The following is a 14758-nucleotide window of genomic DNA, read 5'->3' on the forward strand; positions in this document are numbered from 1 at the left end:
CTCAAAATACTTCCAGAAAACACATTTTTAATTTTAAACCTTTTGGCTCTGTTTGGTACTTTTTGTTTCTGATGTGACTGCATTACACTGAGAGAGTAACCTATAAAGAGCAGCTATTTCAAGGCCAACTCACCCACACAAGCACCTTTTGACTGAACTGCAGGCATGTTATCCATCTATGCACAGAGCAGGAACAAGCAGCAAAGCAAACTGTTCTACCAATCCCCAGGTTTGGAAATCTGTAAGCTTTTTTTTAATCACCAAGACTAAGTCACAAACTCATTATGTCACCTGTTGTCTCTGCCTCTGCAGTTGTAACAAAGTAACAAATGGCTTGAGAAGTAGCTTTGGAAATCCTTGCCCTGGCTAGTCCATTTGGTTGCAAATCCATTGAAGTAAGTGATAATTAATTTCAAAGTAATCTGCAAATATAAGAGGAAAGGTAGAATAAATACCCTATGATAAATTAAAGACTTACTCATTCATGAGTTTCCACAAATGACCTCTGTGAAAGAGGATTTCAATGAAAAGCATAGCGAGTACAATGCAATTATTTTTCTGCTGTATATTGATGTGTTGAAGTATCAGATTTGCCTATAAAGAGATATTTGATCAGAAGTCAAACAGTGATGGCTGCTTTACTATATCATCATACCTGGACACTACATATCAACAGTCTGGAAGTAAAAATCGGACCACAAACTGACACACCCAGGCCCAGTTTTGTGTCAGCACTGAAATTGTAATAATTATCGGAGCGGGCCCCATCCCAGCCACTAGATGGCTGTCAGAGCCCATCCAGTATCACGAGCAAGTGTCGAAGAATTTTATGCATAGTAAAGATATCCAAGGCACACCCTGCTTTGAGCATTTTATGCTGAACTTGTTTTCCTTTACTCAAGGTTAATTTCACAAGCCAACAATAGAACAAGTGTTTTAAAAGACACTATATTGCATCACCACATATACATAATCTTGAAAACAGCTGAAAATACACTGCTCTTGGTTTGCTGTCTAAAGTTACTCCACATTTTTGTAGTCTTATTGCTTTCATTGCCTTCTAGTTTGCATCTTGCACTTTAAGGGAAGCAAGGCCTGGGTATGGAACCAGGTAGAAACTGCACAAACTTCCACAAAATCCCAAACTACACTCTTCTGTTCCCTGTCTCTGCTTATAGACAAGATAATATAGAAGTAATCAACCACCATCACTTCAGCTGAAGAGACGGCAGGTATATGATGGAAGGGAACAGATCTCTCAATGCCCTACATACTGTGCATGTGTACAGACTGCCAAGAGAGAAGAGAAAGGGAGCTTGGTGTTAATCATCTTTAACTGTCAGCCTGTTACAACAATAATGTAGGGCTTGATCCAGTTCCCATTAAATTGATGAGAAAAACCTCTTACTTACTCCAATAAGAATCAGGCTGTCTGCTTTGTTTATCTTTTGTTAAGTTTTTTTGAGTGGCAAGAAAAAGTATTATCCAAATTATTGTGCTGTGCTAATCATAATGTAAACATCAATTATTTTGAAAATCAGATGCTTTTCAGGAGTGCTTATCAATACAAAGCTTATTTCATATTTGTTGCACAGAAACAATTATTGTTAGCAATCATTAACACACACAGTTTACGTAAGTAATTTACTGTTACATACATGAGGATGAACCTGGAATCCCCTACCAATAACAGACTGAACTGATTCACAGTTCACTTAAACATTTGATTGCCAAAGTGAATAGCAATCCAAACACTTAAATCCAAATAACTTGGCATTCTTTTGGAAACACTGAACACTAACAAGGCCTGTAGCACATTGTTAATTCACTAAGTGTTACAGAAGATGAATGTTCAATTGGTGTTCAAATTTAGTTTAAGTTTCCCTGCACAGGCAAAAGAATAAGCAATGAATGACACACACAGATTCATCAAGAGTATCATGCAGAAGATTCTTAATTATAGGACTGAATAAAAGAATACCTGAATTGAGAGATTCGTTGATTGAGATTCATTGGTCTAAAATAAGATGACTTTCTCACAGTCTGTAGCTCTGTGTTGTTTTATGCCAGCTGAAGGCTGTCTGTTTTGTTTATCTTTTGTTACGTTTTTTTGAGTGGCAAGAAAAAGTATTATCCAAATTATTGTGCTGTGCTAATCATAACGCATGTCAAAGGCTTTACAGAAGTCCAGATAGAACATATCTGTTGGCTTTCCCGTGTCCACTGCTATGGTTACCCCATCATATAAAGTCACTAGGTGGGTCAGGCAAGGCCTGCCCCTGGTGAAACCATGCTGGCTGACACTAACCACCTCCCTGTCCTCCTACTGCTTTAGCATGTCTTCTAGGAGGATCTGTTCCATGGTCTTCCCAGGCACAAAGTTGAGGCTTAGAGGTCAGTAGTTCCCAGGGTCATATTTTCTACCCTTTTTAAAAACGGGGACAATGTTACCCTTCTTCCAGTCACCAGGGACTTCTCCTGATTGCCAGGACTTTTCAAATATTATGGAGAGTGGCTTGGTAACCACATCAGCCAATTCCCTGAGGATTCTGGGATGCATCTCATCAGGTCCCACTGACTTATATATGCTCAGGTTCCTCAGGTGGTCACGCACGTGATCCTTCTCTACAGTGGGAGGGGCTTTACCCCCCTGGTCACCATCTTGTTGTCCCATGACCCAGGAAGGGTGAGGAGAACAGCTGTCAGTGAAGACTGAAAAAGTTATTGAGTACCTCAACCTGTTGATACGAGGTTACCATTTTCATCTGTCAGTGGGGGTATGTTCTCTTTAACTTTTCTTTTCTGATTGATGTACCTGTAAAAGCCCTTCTTGTTAGTCTTCTCTTCCCTTGCCAAGTTCAGCTCCAGCTGTGCCTTGGCCTTTCTGACCCCATCTCTACACAACCAGGCAGCGTCCCTATATATTTCCCAGGTTCCCTATCCCTGCTTGCACTGCCTGTGCAGTTCCCTCTTGTAATTGAGTTTGCCCAGCAGGTCCCAACTCAGCCACGCTGGTCTATTCCCTTGTCTGCCTGGTTTCCTGCATCTGGGGGCTAAGCACTCTTGTGCTTTATGGAAAGCATCCTTAAATATTTGCCAGCTCTGCTTTGCTCCCTTGTCCCTGAAGACCATATTCCAGGGGGTCCTACTGACTAACTCCTTAAAGTGCTGGAATTCTGCTTTCCTGAAATTTAGCTTGACATGAGCCGGCAATGTGTGCTCGCAGCCCAGAAGACCAACCATGTCCTGGGCTGCATCAAAAGAAGCGTGGCCAGCAGAGAGAGGGAGGTGATTCTGCCCCTCTATTCCTCTCTTGTGAGACCCCACCTGGAGTATTGTGTCCAGTTCTGGAATTCTTAACATAAGAAGGATATGGAACTGTTGGAATGGGTCCAGAGGGGGGCTACAAAGATGATCAGAGGGCTGGAGCACCTCCCATATGAGGACAGGCTGAGAGAGTTGGAGTTGTTGAGCCTGTAGAAGAGAAGATTCCGAGGAGACCTTGTAGTGACCTTCCAGTACCTGAAGGGGCTACAAGAAAGCGGGGGAGGGACTTTTTTACAGAGGCTTGTAGTGATAGGACTAGGGAGAATGTATTTAAATTGGAGAGGGGCAGATTTAGACCAGACATAAGGAGGAATTTCTTCACAATGAGGGTGGTGAGGCACTGGCAGAGGTTGCCCAGGGAAGTCATTGCTGCCCCAGCCCTAGAAGCTTTCAAGGCCTGGCTGGATGGTGCCTTGAGCAGCCTGATCTAGTGGGAGGTGTCCGTCCCATTGCAGGGGGATGGAACCGGATAATTTTTAAAGTCCCTTCCTTGACTCAGGAAAAGAGCTAGTTTCCCAGGTAAAGGGCTCTCTGAGTGTGTTCTGACAACTGGCTTTTGTTTCTTCCAAAATAAATAATTTTGTTTTCCACTCAGCATTGGGATTCCAGATTTGGCTGAACAGGGAAGAATGAAAAGGAAAAACTATGCTTAAGATACAGCTAGACTCTTCTGAATGAATTTTAAATTAACATCCAAAGTACACAATTATTTCTCCACTGTTTTCTTATCTGGATGGAAACAATACTACCCTATATTTGGGTTGGTAGTCTTTATGTCCCAAACTCAGAGGTTCATGTATTTATGCCACCATCAGTGCAAACAGCAGTTTTGCCTGTCTTTTTGTGGATAAAGTTAATTTCCACCACAGAGTAATCAAGAACAATGGCTTTATTACAAGTTTCAATACACAGTGGATACAAAGGCAGAATATATTGAGATGCCTTCCAGTAAAAAGCATTTATGCACTGATCCCATAGCACTATCCAATATTTATCATACAGGCACTTGTATAGCGTGTTTATAATTGCCAATTATTAACTTTTATTATTTCAAAAGAGGCTTGAGGCAACAGTTTTCTAAGTAAAGTGTTGGAGAACATTCTTGATTCCAGGATGACATTTTTAAGTGGAATCACTTTCATTTGCATAAAGATAGGCTGGTGCCACAGAAAGAGCAGATTATTTTAGTGGGGAGCTTACAAAGAGAACATGCTGCAAGAGCATGTCAGTCAGCAGAAGCAACCAGGGCTCAGCACTGCTAAACATTTACAAGCATGGCAATGTAGGCATGATCTTTAAAATTAAAACAGAATTAAAATTGCCATTAGCCCATTTCCCAAAAATATATAAGAGGCTTTATTCAGGAAGCAACCATGCCCCGACAGAATTCTGTCCAACCTGCTGCTACTATCTTAAAGCAAATATTCAGGACATAAGAAGCTGTGCCTAATGCATTTAAAGCTAAACCTAAAATAGCAAGATCACAATGAAAATGCAATATTCTCCTACTACCTACATTGACTTGCTCTTCTGGAATCCATGAACGTTTGGTTTTGGTCTTTCCAAAATCCACTCCTGCATTTTGCCAAAATCTCCACTGCATTTTGGCTGTGAAAGAAATACTCTCAGCTGCTTCTTTTGCCTGTATCAGTGAGACAGTTTCCACTTACAGTACATTTGGATTCTCGTAGTAAATCTACTGGCAATTCACAGGAAGCCACCTTGGTTCTCCAGCCAGCCAGAAACAAACTGCTCAAGCAACAAACTCTGCAAGGTAAGACTGCATTGTGACAGTCAGGTTCTGAAACAAGCATTTCTTGATAGTCCCAACACTGACCAGTGAGGAATGTCACCATTATCTAACCACCAGCTGGGCTTTGAACCGCCAACTATTACTCGTTGAACTCAAAAGCCCCATCAGGTTTTTTATTTACTATTTGTCAGTCCCATACTGAAGATGGCACTATATAATTCCCCAATTTGCCTATAGACGCTATGGGACATGGCAGCAAAAGCCTTGCTAAACTAAACAGCATCCACCATTCTTCCATTGTAGAAGACAATCAGAATTAACCAATTCAATGGCAAAGGGCAAATTCATTAAATATATACCAACTAACTACAGCCTGATCTTCTCATCTCTGCACCATCTATCCAAACTCTTACAAGCTCAGCTGTTCTGGTTTCACACACACTATAATATTCAAAGTCTAAATTATAAAATAACCATGCAATGCAAAAGAAACTGGTTTGCCTTCCTTTTTTTGTAAGATTTAGCTCATTTGAAGTCAGACAAAATGTGTTTGGATATTCTTATTGCATCTAAGAGAAACACACTTGCTTCTGCCCAAACATCCTCATTCTTTGGAGCTATACACATCAAAGCTCAGTAGAAACCTAACATTACGCATTGCTTTTTCCACAAAGAGTTTCTACACTGTGGTTTGCAAAGTGGACTCTCATAATCCCTAAATGTATCCTTCCTTGTTGGCTAATATCACCCTCTTTTTCAACTAAAAAGAAAGATTTGTAATTAGTGAGCAAATTCAATTCCATAATTAAAAATCCTTGCATTCCAACAGGCTCAGCTTTTCAAACTGAAGTGAAAACTACCCAGTGTTTGGGTGGAGTAGGAAGGTATTGCTGGAAAGCTACATTCATAATATGCGGTTTGTACAGTGAAGCTATTCATTTGCTGAAACTCTGGGACTCGGAGAAATTAAAAAAGATGATTGGTAAGCAAGAAATTCTGCAAGAAATCCAGGAACAAAGCCTCTGTTTCTTTTCTGCTACTATTACCTTTACCACATTTCAGACAGCTCAGTCAGCAACTTCTGGTTTTAAGATGACATGGAACAGGCTTTACTAGCCCTCAGGGCATCCTAGCTCTTTTCTGCACAGCATCAGGAATGAAGGTTACAAAGGAGAAGCCTAGTTTTAAGTGTAATCTAAAATCAAACACATACATTTGTGTGAAGAAAGGACAGTTATTTAGGTGCATTTCACACATAAGACAAGAGTTTAATTTCTACAAAAGATAAACTTATTTATTCCTTACGGATATAGAAGCAATAAGCAGTTTCCCTCTTTCCTTGCTTAAAAATGACAATGTCAGTAAGTAACAAGTGAACAGAGACCACCTGGGTCAGGAATGAGAAAATCATTGAGACTGAATATAAAGACAATGAGCACTGGCCAGGAATTTTTCTACTTTTTTTTTCTCTTTTTTTTTTTTTTTTTTTTTGTTGTTGGAAAGCATTGAATTACTGACATGCCAATGAAGGTGCTTTTATTAGATCCAACCATTTGAAAATTCTTTCTAACATTATCAGGATGTTTGAACTTACCTGTTTTAGTCAAGAAAACATTGAGGTTTGCTGGAGAGATCTTTATAACGAACAGAGAAACAAACAAAGATGTAGAAATCAAGCTGAGGAAAAATGTTTTCATTGACTTGACATGCTTCTATCCTTTTCATCATTACTGACACATGAGATCTCTTCAAAGCTGCCTCAATTCATAGTGACTGGCTAGGGAGAACCCAGAGCTTTATAAGTGGCTTCCTCTCTGGCACAGCCTGGTGGTTGTACACTGTAACTCCGAAGATGTCTTCATGTAGATGCTTACATTTGCAGACCAACATATTTTCATTTAATTCCTACTAGAAAAAGAATAGAACTAGGCCAGGAGAAGAATATTCCTTACTCTGTTTTCAGTGTTGCATAACTTTGTTAAATTTAAGAAGGAAGTTTAACCAATACACAATTTCTTACTTTGCCTTTATGATACAGTGGGAAATGGTAACATTAACAAGGCATTAAATAAAAATCCAATGTGAAAGAAGAGTTACATATATCTTTGCATATCTGGAGACTCTCTGTTGCTGCATTCTGGATTTGAATAAAGTTAAATATTTTTATTTCATTTTCATTTTTAACTTGGCTTTTGTACTGTCCCACTTCTTGCTCCAGACATATTAAAAATGAGCATTACAAAAAGACAGTGAGCACACAAAAAGAGTCAGCAAAGAAGAAATTCTATCCACTCTGTCATTTAGATGCATAACATTGATCGATCTTCTTTAAAAAGATACATACCATCCCTCACTTTGTTCTCATGCAGGATTATGGTTTCTGGGACAGAGGAAATGAAAGGCTTTCCTGCAGGCTCTCCTGCCCTTATTCGTTGGATATCCTTCCATACTTCGGGGATGAAGCATTATGAACTTTTGTCAGGCAAACTGTCCACACTAAAAAACTTTTGAATGACTTAAAATTCAAGTTGGGGTGCATAGTTTAAAACAAACCAGATGTCACCACCTCCAGCTACTGTTTGCTTTGAACTTAATCTACTTTCTATTTCCCTTAGTTCTTCCTTTCAAAACTCCTTTATCATTTTCAGATCTTTTTAATTTTATCCTGCTATCGTTTCTTTGATATGACCCTTTAAAAGCCTGAGAAGGCAGCATCCAAGTTACAAGAATATTTTTTTCCAAAAGCAAAGCTCTATGAATACTGATATTTTTTTGCAGCGGTTAGCTCTCACAGCAGCAATAGGAGATGCCATCAGGTGCATAGAAATGCATGAAATACAGAAGTGCTGTTTATTTTCCCTGGTGTAACAGAATGAAAATCTGTTTGGGAATGAGAAAAGCATTTATGCGTAAGGGATACAACTTAGACAGTACTGTCAAGATAACTTTTTAAAATTAATTAAAAAATCTTGATTTTTTTAAATCAAGATTGTCTTTTTTAAATAAGGAAACAATTCAGGGTATGTGGGCACTCTAGTGTGACGATGCCCCATAGCTAGTGTAAATACTCAGTCTTTCATTAGACTCAGAAATGTTTATAAACAACATAAGGAACCATGACTTGCAATTGAGCGCTTATGTGACCAAAACCGACTTGGGCTTTGAAATGGAAATTAACAACTGGAAGTATGGAATCCTGCACATCACCTTTGACTTCTTAGTTTAACAGTGGAGAATATGTGTCCTAATTTACCTTTCTCCAAAACTATATGAGAGTAGTACATAAGTGGCTGAAAATAAAGGACTGCTTTTTTGTATTATTATTTAGATTTCTGTGCTATTAAACTATAAGCCCTTGCAGACAAGGGCTACTGGCATCAAAAGACATCCATTAACATTTGTGGGATTTAATCCCGTGCAGAGCATTATTGTGTTACATTTAGAGGCACTGTAATTTCATCAAGTCAGGAGCATCAAGTCAGCTCCTTATAAACACCTTTAGGAACAGCTTTTTTCTCTCCGATGCAGTAGATTGTTAGAAGTGTCTATTTATGGTCCATGAAATGCACCACCAATCAAATATTCCCCATAGTATTTAAGACAACAATACGAGAAACAAATAAGAACAGCCCATATACTTTATAGTCTTACAATTTAGGACTTTTCATAAAGTCTTTAAAGCCTTCTAGGCTCTACTTGGACAGGGAATTATTGCAGGTTTTGCATTTATACACTATTCCACGACTGAAGTAGCAGCTTCGTATACAAACACGACACAAGTCTATTCACCAGCTTTCTTCTATAATTCTCACATGACTCCCTGGAGAAGCTCAAATAATGTTTTACTTGCTTCAGATAAACTCCAGCTTGCCACAAGCTCACCTGAGCTCTTCAAGCACACCTTTTTCTCAAAGCACATCTTTGCTATCTATCTTTTTTAACTCCTACATAATTTCAAAGCCCTTCCACTTGATCTTCTTCCTCCAAACCCAAAATTTCTCCTCTGAAACTGTTTTCTTTCCCTAAGTAAAAAACTTCACCATGTTACATATCTTTGAGCATTACATCAAGAAGATACCTTAAAATTACGTTTCCATTCAAGAAATGCTTAATAAAATGTTGTAAGCACTAGTAAATCCATACCAAGAAGTAATCCACAGTATCTCATTCTATTCAGAAGAAAAAAAATGGCATTCAACAATGTAGGAATAGACAAACATTTACTATTTTGTTACCATCAATTTAGAAATAGGAATTCAGTTCAGCAAAGGACTAAATATATTGGAACGTGCTCTTGGTAACAACAGTAAAGTGGTAAATTCTAATGATCATTATGATCAAGAGGGCAGGAGTGAGATCATTATCTTGGTTCTTAAAGCCTGTAGAATATTTATGTTCTAGTTGTTTAAGAGGTGGCTTTGTTGCCCAAGTTACTGCTCCCATTTCTTTGTTAAATAAGATCAGAATGTCTATGTAAAACAAATTAATATATTTTATTCTACCAGTTCTCTGAAATTCAGTAAACAAATTTGGGATTTTATACTTCATTACAATTAGCAAAAGCATTGCCAAAGGTATTCATATTTCTTACACTTGAAGAAAAAGTCTGGAAGCATAGTGTTGTATTCTCAGCTGATTCAAACAGCCACAGTTCTGAAAACTCAGTAGCTGTCAGTAAACTGGATCTTCTCCAGTTTATGCTGGCTAAAGATTTTGACTTTCAGTCCTTCCATCAGCATCTGTTTTGTTTAAATAGGTATCTACCATTCTGTTCTAAGAAACCTTCCAGAGGATTAGAAATTGCTGGCATCTATCCATAAAGTACACCAGAAGTTTGTGATAATTTCCAGAACACAGTGTCCTATTGCTAATTTTCTTCATACTAGTCAAGAAATTCTTCACGCTAACTGCTCTACCAGTAGTTTGTGCTAGTGGCTACTCCCAACAATCCCTCAGTGCAAATAAGGACAAATATGTCGTCATTATACTATTTTAAAAATATCATTAATCCTACCAGGTTAGTAGGCTGACACCTGGAATCAAATTCATTAATGGCTTAACATGATACAATTTATCTAAAATAAAAGGTACTACAGGAAATAAGGATTGATTACTTCAGATATGAAAGATGCACTAATGCTTTTTTAAGACAGACAGAGCGCCCTCAGGGATAGTGTCCAAGAGTGGACCTATAATAAATGAGCCACACGACTTAATTTCACATACACAGTGGCAAGACTTGAACAAGCCAGATTCTGTATCATACGTGCAGTGACATCAAGCTCTGTATTTCACGTCAGGCTGTATTGTCATGCATGTGTGCTACACCCAGACCTTCCAAATACTCAATGAACGGCCAATATCAAGAGCTGCTTTCTAACTGTTAAGTATAAAGCAGCTTCTGCCTTAAAGAAAAGAGCGGTCTAAAAGTGAACTGCTAACACAGCAATGTACATCTCCTTGGTAGAGTGCTTTACTGCCTGATTGTTTTAAAAAATTCACGTGAGAGTTCAGACTTCCAGTAACACTGCAAAGTACACTAGATGCATGCAATAAATCAAATTTATTTTATACTTCTAGACCACTCACAAGACTTTTTTAATACTTTCAGCACCAAGTTGGCAACACAGTATGAATTAATTCTTCTTCACTTTCATTCACCTGGGCCTTATTCAAATCTTAAAGCAAAACCCTCTAAGGCTTACAGTCTCTTAATATCTATCTGTTGTCATGAATCTATTATACACAACAAAGACAACAGACAGAATTGCATTACATGAGCAACAGAAAAAACACAGGTAAATTTTCACAGATTAATTATACAGAACCTCACCCTTATTTCGTGTGAACAGAGGCAGTTGCACTGAAGTTAATGGATCAACATCACTGACAGACTCTTCTATGGTTTACAATACCTCTTCAGCACACTCACCTGCTACACCATTTTTTAAACAAATAGTTATGGAGTAATTTTAAGAACTGCAGTATGAGATGAGTGTCTAAGTGTGGTCCTCTGTATTGTATCCCTGAAGAACCACCAAAACTTACAAACTGGGAGAACATAAACAGATTTTTGTCTCTGGTAATGAAATGTGCATAAACCAACACATTAAGTGCAAGGTATCAAAATAGAAAACTGTCCTTCATAAAGTTCATTCTTGTCATGTCGGCAACTGCAATCCCGTATATTACAGAAATTGAAGAAGAGAGTAAAACATCTTCATAGTGATAAGCTTGACAAGATAATAACCACCTCATTAGAAACAGATGGTTTACACAGCTATGCTATAGATAAAGATGTGTTGGCATTTCATAAAAGGTCTCCCTGTTTTCAGCAGTTTTCAAGCTAGCAGGCAACATTTCTGCATCAAATAACAAGATATAATCCCAGGAGTAACCTGGAAAAAAATGGGGGAAAGAGCTAAGACTGGAAAAGAGATAAGGGAGGTGTTTGCAGGGGCAGACTGACAGAGAAAGTGATAGCATCCCAGCAGTTCACTGATCTCTACCAGAAACAAGTCACTAAGTAAGGTCATATCTCAGTCTGCTTCTGTGGATGCTCATGGCACAACTGCAAGGACGTCAGTGATGTAGAATCATAATCCACATCATCTCTGTAATAGATATACATCTCTGTAATACTGTGACACATCTGCACAAATATGCATATATAATCTATATTTTTATTAGTAGTTATAAAGCAAGGATTGGACCTGTTAGAAACTCAAAATAACACAGATAAAACAGGCATTTGTGATAGATAGAAAAGGTTAGGTCCTTAAAAAAAAGTAAAATCTTTGTCTAATGGATGAGCCATCACAGATTTCATTACTGCTGAAACAAACCCCAGATTAACAAACCATTCAGATACAATTCAGAAAACAGTAGTTCAGCCTTGCCCTTCCCAAAAGCATTTCATTGTTAAGGTCCTCCACCTGGGTCAGGGCAATCCACAGTTTCAATACAGGATGGGGGATGACATGATTGAGGGTAGCCCAGCAGAGAAGGACTTGGGGATGCTGGTTGATGAGAAGCTTGGCATGAGCTGGCAATGTGCACTCAGAGCCCAGAAGGCCAACTATGTCCTGGGCTGCATCAAAAGGAGCATGGCCAGCACGGCGAGGGAGGTGATTCTGCCCCTCTATTCTTCTCTTGTGAGACCTCATCTGGAGTATTGTGCCCAGTTCAGGAATCCTCAGCATAAGAAGGACCATTGGAACGGGTCCAGAGTGGGGCTACAAAGGTGATCAGATAGCTGGAGCACCCTCCATATGAGGACAGGCTGAGAGAGTTGGAATTGTTCAGCCTGGAGCAGAAAAGGCTCTGAGGAGACCTTATAGTGACCTTCCAGTACCAAAGGGGGCCTACAAGAAAGCGGGAGAGGGAATTTTTACAAAGCCTTGTATTGATAGGACTAGGGGCAATGGGTATAAACTGGAGAGGGGCAGATTTAGACTAGACATAGGAGGAATTTCTTCACCGTGAAAGCAGTGAGACACTGGAACATGTTGCCCAGGGAAGTTGCAGCTGCCTCATCCCTGGAGGTGTTCAAGGCCAGGTTGTATGGGACCTTGGGCAGCCTGATCTACAACAGATGTCCCTGCCTATCCCAGGAAGGTTGAAACAAATGATCTTTAAGGTCCCTTCTGTTCTATGGACCCAAACTATTCTATGATTGTATGATTATCTAGGATAATTTAATGCATGTACACTAACTATTTACTGAAAATGAACGGGGTGTTTATTTTTTTAAGAGCCTATGTAAGAAGTAAATATAAAAACGTTTCTTTTATCATTCAGTTCTGGACCTAACCCAGAATTTAACATTAGAGTTTTGACCCTTCTAATTTAAGAATCACAAAACCATTTTTAAACTTCATTAAACTTGGATCACATTCTCCTTTGTACACTTCTACAATTCACTTCACATTGACTAGAAATTAGAAATTTGAAGACTGTTGGTTTGGGTTTGAGTAAATGAGTAATCATGCTGAGGATTTAGCTCTGTAGCATTTTGGCAGGGTACAGTTCTATACTAGTAAGCATGAACAAAAGAAACTGCTATAAATTTGTGTTTACTTTGGGGCATAGGTTGATAGGACAGACGGGGAGAAGTTTACTTCAAAGATGAGATGCACCTCACTGTACAAAGCTGATAAACTGCTGTATGACACAGAAATCGCTATGATCTGATTTTAATACAATACTCATCAATTCAGAAATCCGGTGATTTAAAACTACTATAGGGTATATTTTGCAGTTTTTCTTTTTCAAAGTGATTCAAAGTGATTTTGAAAGTGATTCAATTTTCTTCTACCAGGAGCAAGTATATGAGGTGAAAACATGACCTTCTTCAACACCAGGAGAAGTCTGACAATACTAAAAATATAATATGCCAAAAGAGAGACTATTTCTTGGATACTACAAAGTATATCTTCGTGTTTTTTTAACTTTCTAGTTATTTTTCGGAAGACAGTGATTCAATAAAACTGTATCAACAAGATTTGGGGGTGCAAAATATCCTATCAATGTATTAGAAGAATAATATAAGTTATACAGTTTCAAGACTGACCCATATAGCATGGTTCCAGGTGTTTGGCTGCAGCATTTTAACACACAAAGCCAGAAATTGTGTTCCTAAGCAAATCACACTTTGAGGTATTCCTTGGATATCAAGACTTGAAGAATATAAACAGCTCTGTTGTTTCAGGGTCATTTATACTCTTGATACTAAGCAGAGTAAGGTAGTTTACACTAAATAATTCAAATATAACAACTTAAAAAAGCACATAGATCAGAGATTCCCTGTTGTACTTCATAGAATCTTTCCAATTAATCAGAAAGGTAAGCACCAATTGAGATACAGTTATGGCATTAATAAAGGAATAATAATAAATAAATAAGAAAAGTAAATTCTAAAAAAATAATCTTCTATAGCTGCTGAGTATCTGGCCGTTGAAACTAGTTAAAAATCTCAGTACTCTTCAGGTTTGAATACAAAACCCAGAAACACCTCTACTCATTCGTTTGGTCATCAAGAAAATACACAATCTCTAAACATAAAAAGATACTATTTAATGGAGGTGGCTACAAATGATAAAATTGAAATTATTACCCTGTAAAATCATTGTTAGACACTGGCATATATTGTTTCTACTATGCAACCTGCCACATGAATTAAAAACTTCGAGTTGTTATATGTCAGCCTGGTATACTATCAGAAATATCCACAGAAACCATGTTCTCCACAAGGACTATACAGCATTTTGTAATTAAGTTTCAAGATCTGATTAAAACCATGTTTCAGTTAATGTAACCTTTTCTTCATTATTATTTTAATAGGAAATCCATTGCTTGCAGATGAACATCATACTGCCTTCTTCATAGTGGTGACATTCCCTCTTCAGACAGACCAACCATTTAGATTAAAAAGGGTAAATAAACAAAGACTCTCCCAATGTTTTGCATTTAGTGTGTATGCCCTATCTATTTATTACCAAGCAAGCTTTATCCCAGGTTTGCTTTCTAAAACTCCTGCTTTGTCCTGAACTTACTATATATGCAGTGTTTGATGTTAAGCAGTCATTCAAATAGCATGAGATTCAGCCTTAAAACATCTATGTTATAAAGATCCTTTCAACACGTGGGAACTTTCCAGTCTCTGCAAAAGGGGGAAAT

At 38.2% G+C, this 14758-nt stretch overlaps 1 protein-coding gene across 1 annotated transcript in view; it reads right to left on the reverse strand.

Moving 5' to 3' along the window:
- COL5A2 (collagen type V alpha 2 chain) overlaps positions 1 to 14758 on the reverse strand; it is a 110975-nt gene that overhangs the window by 58662 nt on the left and 37555 nt on the right. The window lies entirely within an intron of this gene.

Source organism: Cuculus canorus, chromosome 6 (assembly GCF_017976375.1).
Source record: "Cuculus canorus isolate bCucCan1 chromosome 6, bCucCan1.pri, whole genome shotgun sequence".
Lineage (NCBI taxonomy): Eukaryota > Metazoa > Chordata > Aves > Cuculiformes > Cuculidae > Cuculus > Cuculus canorus.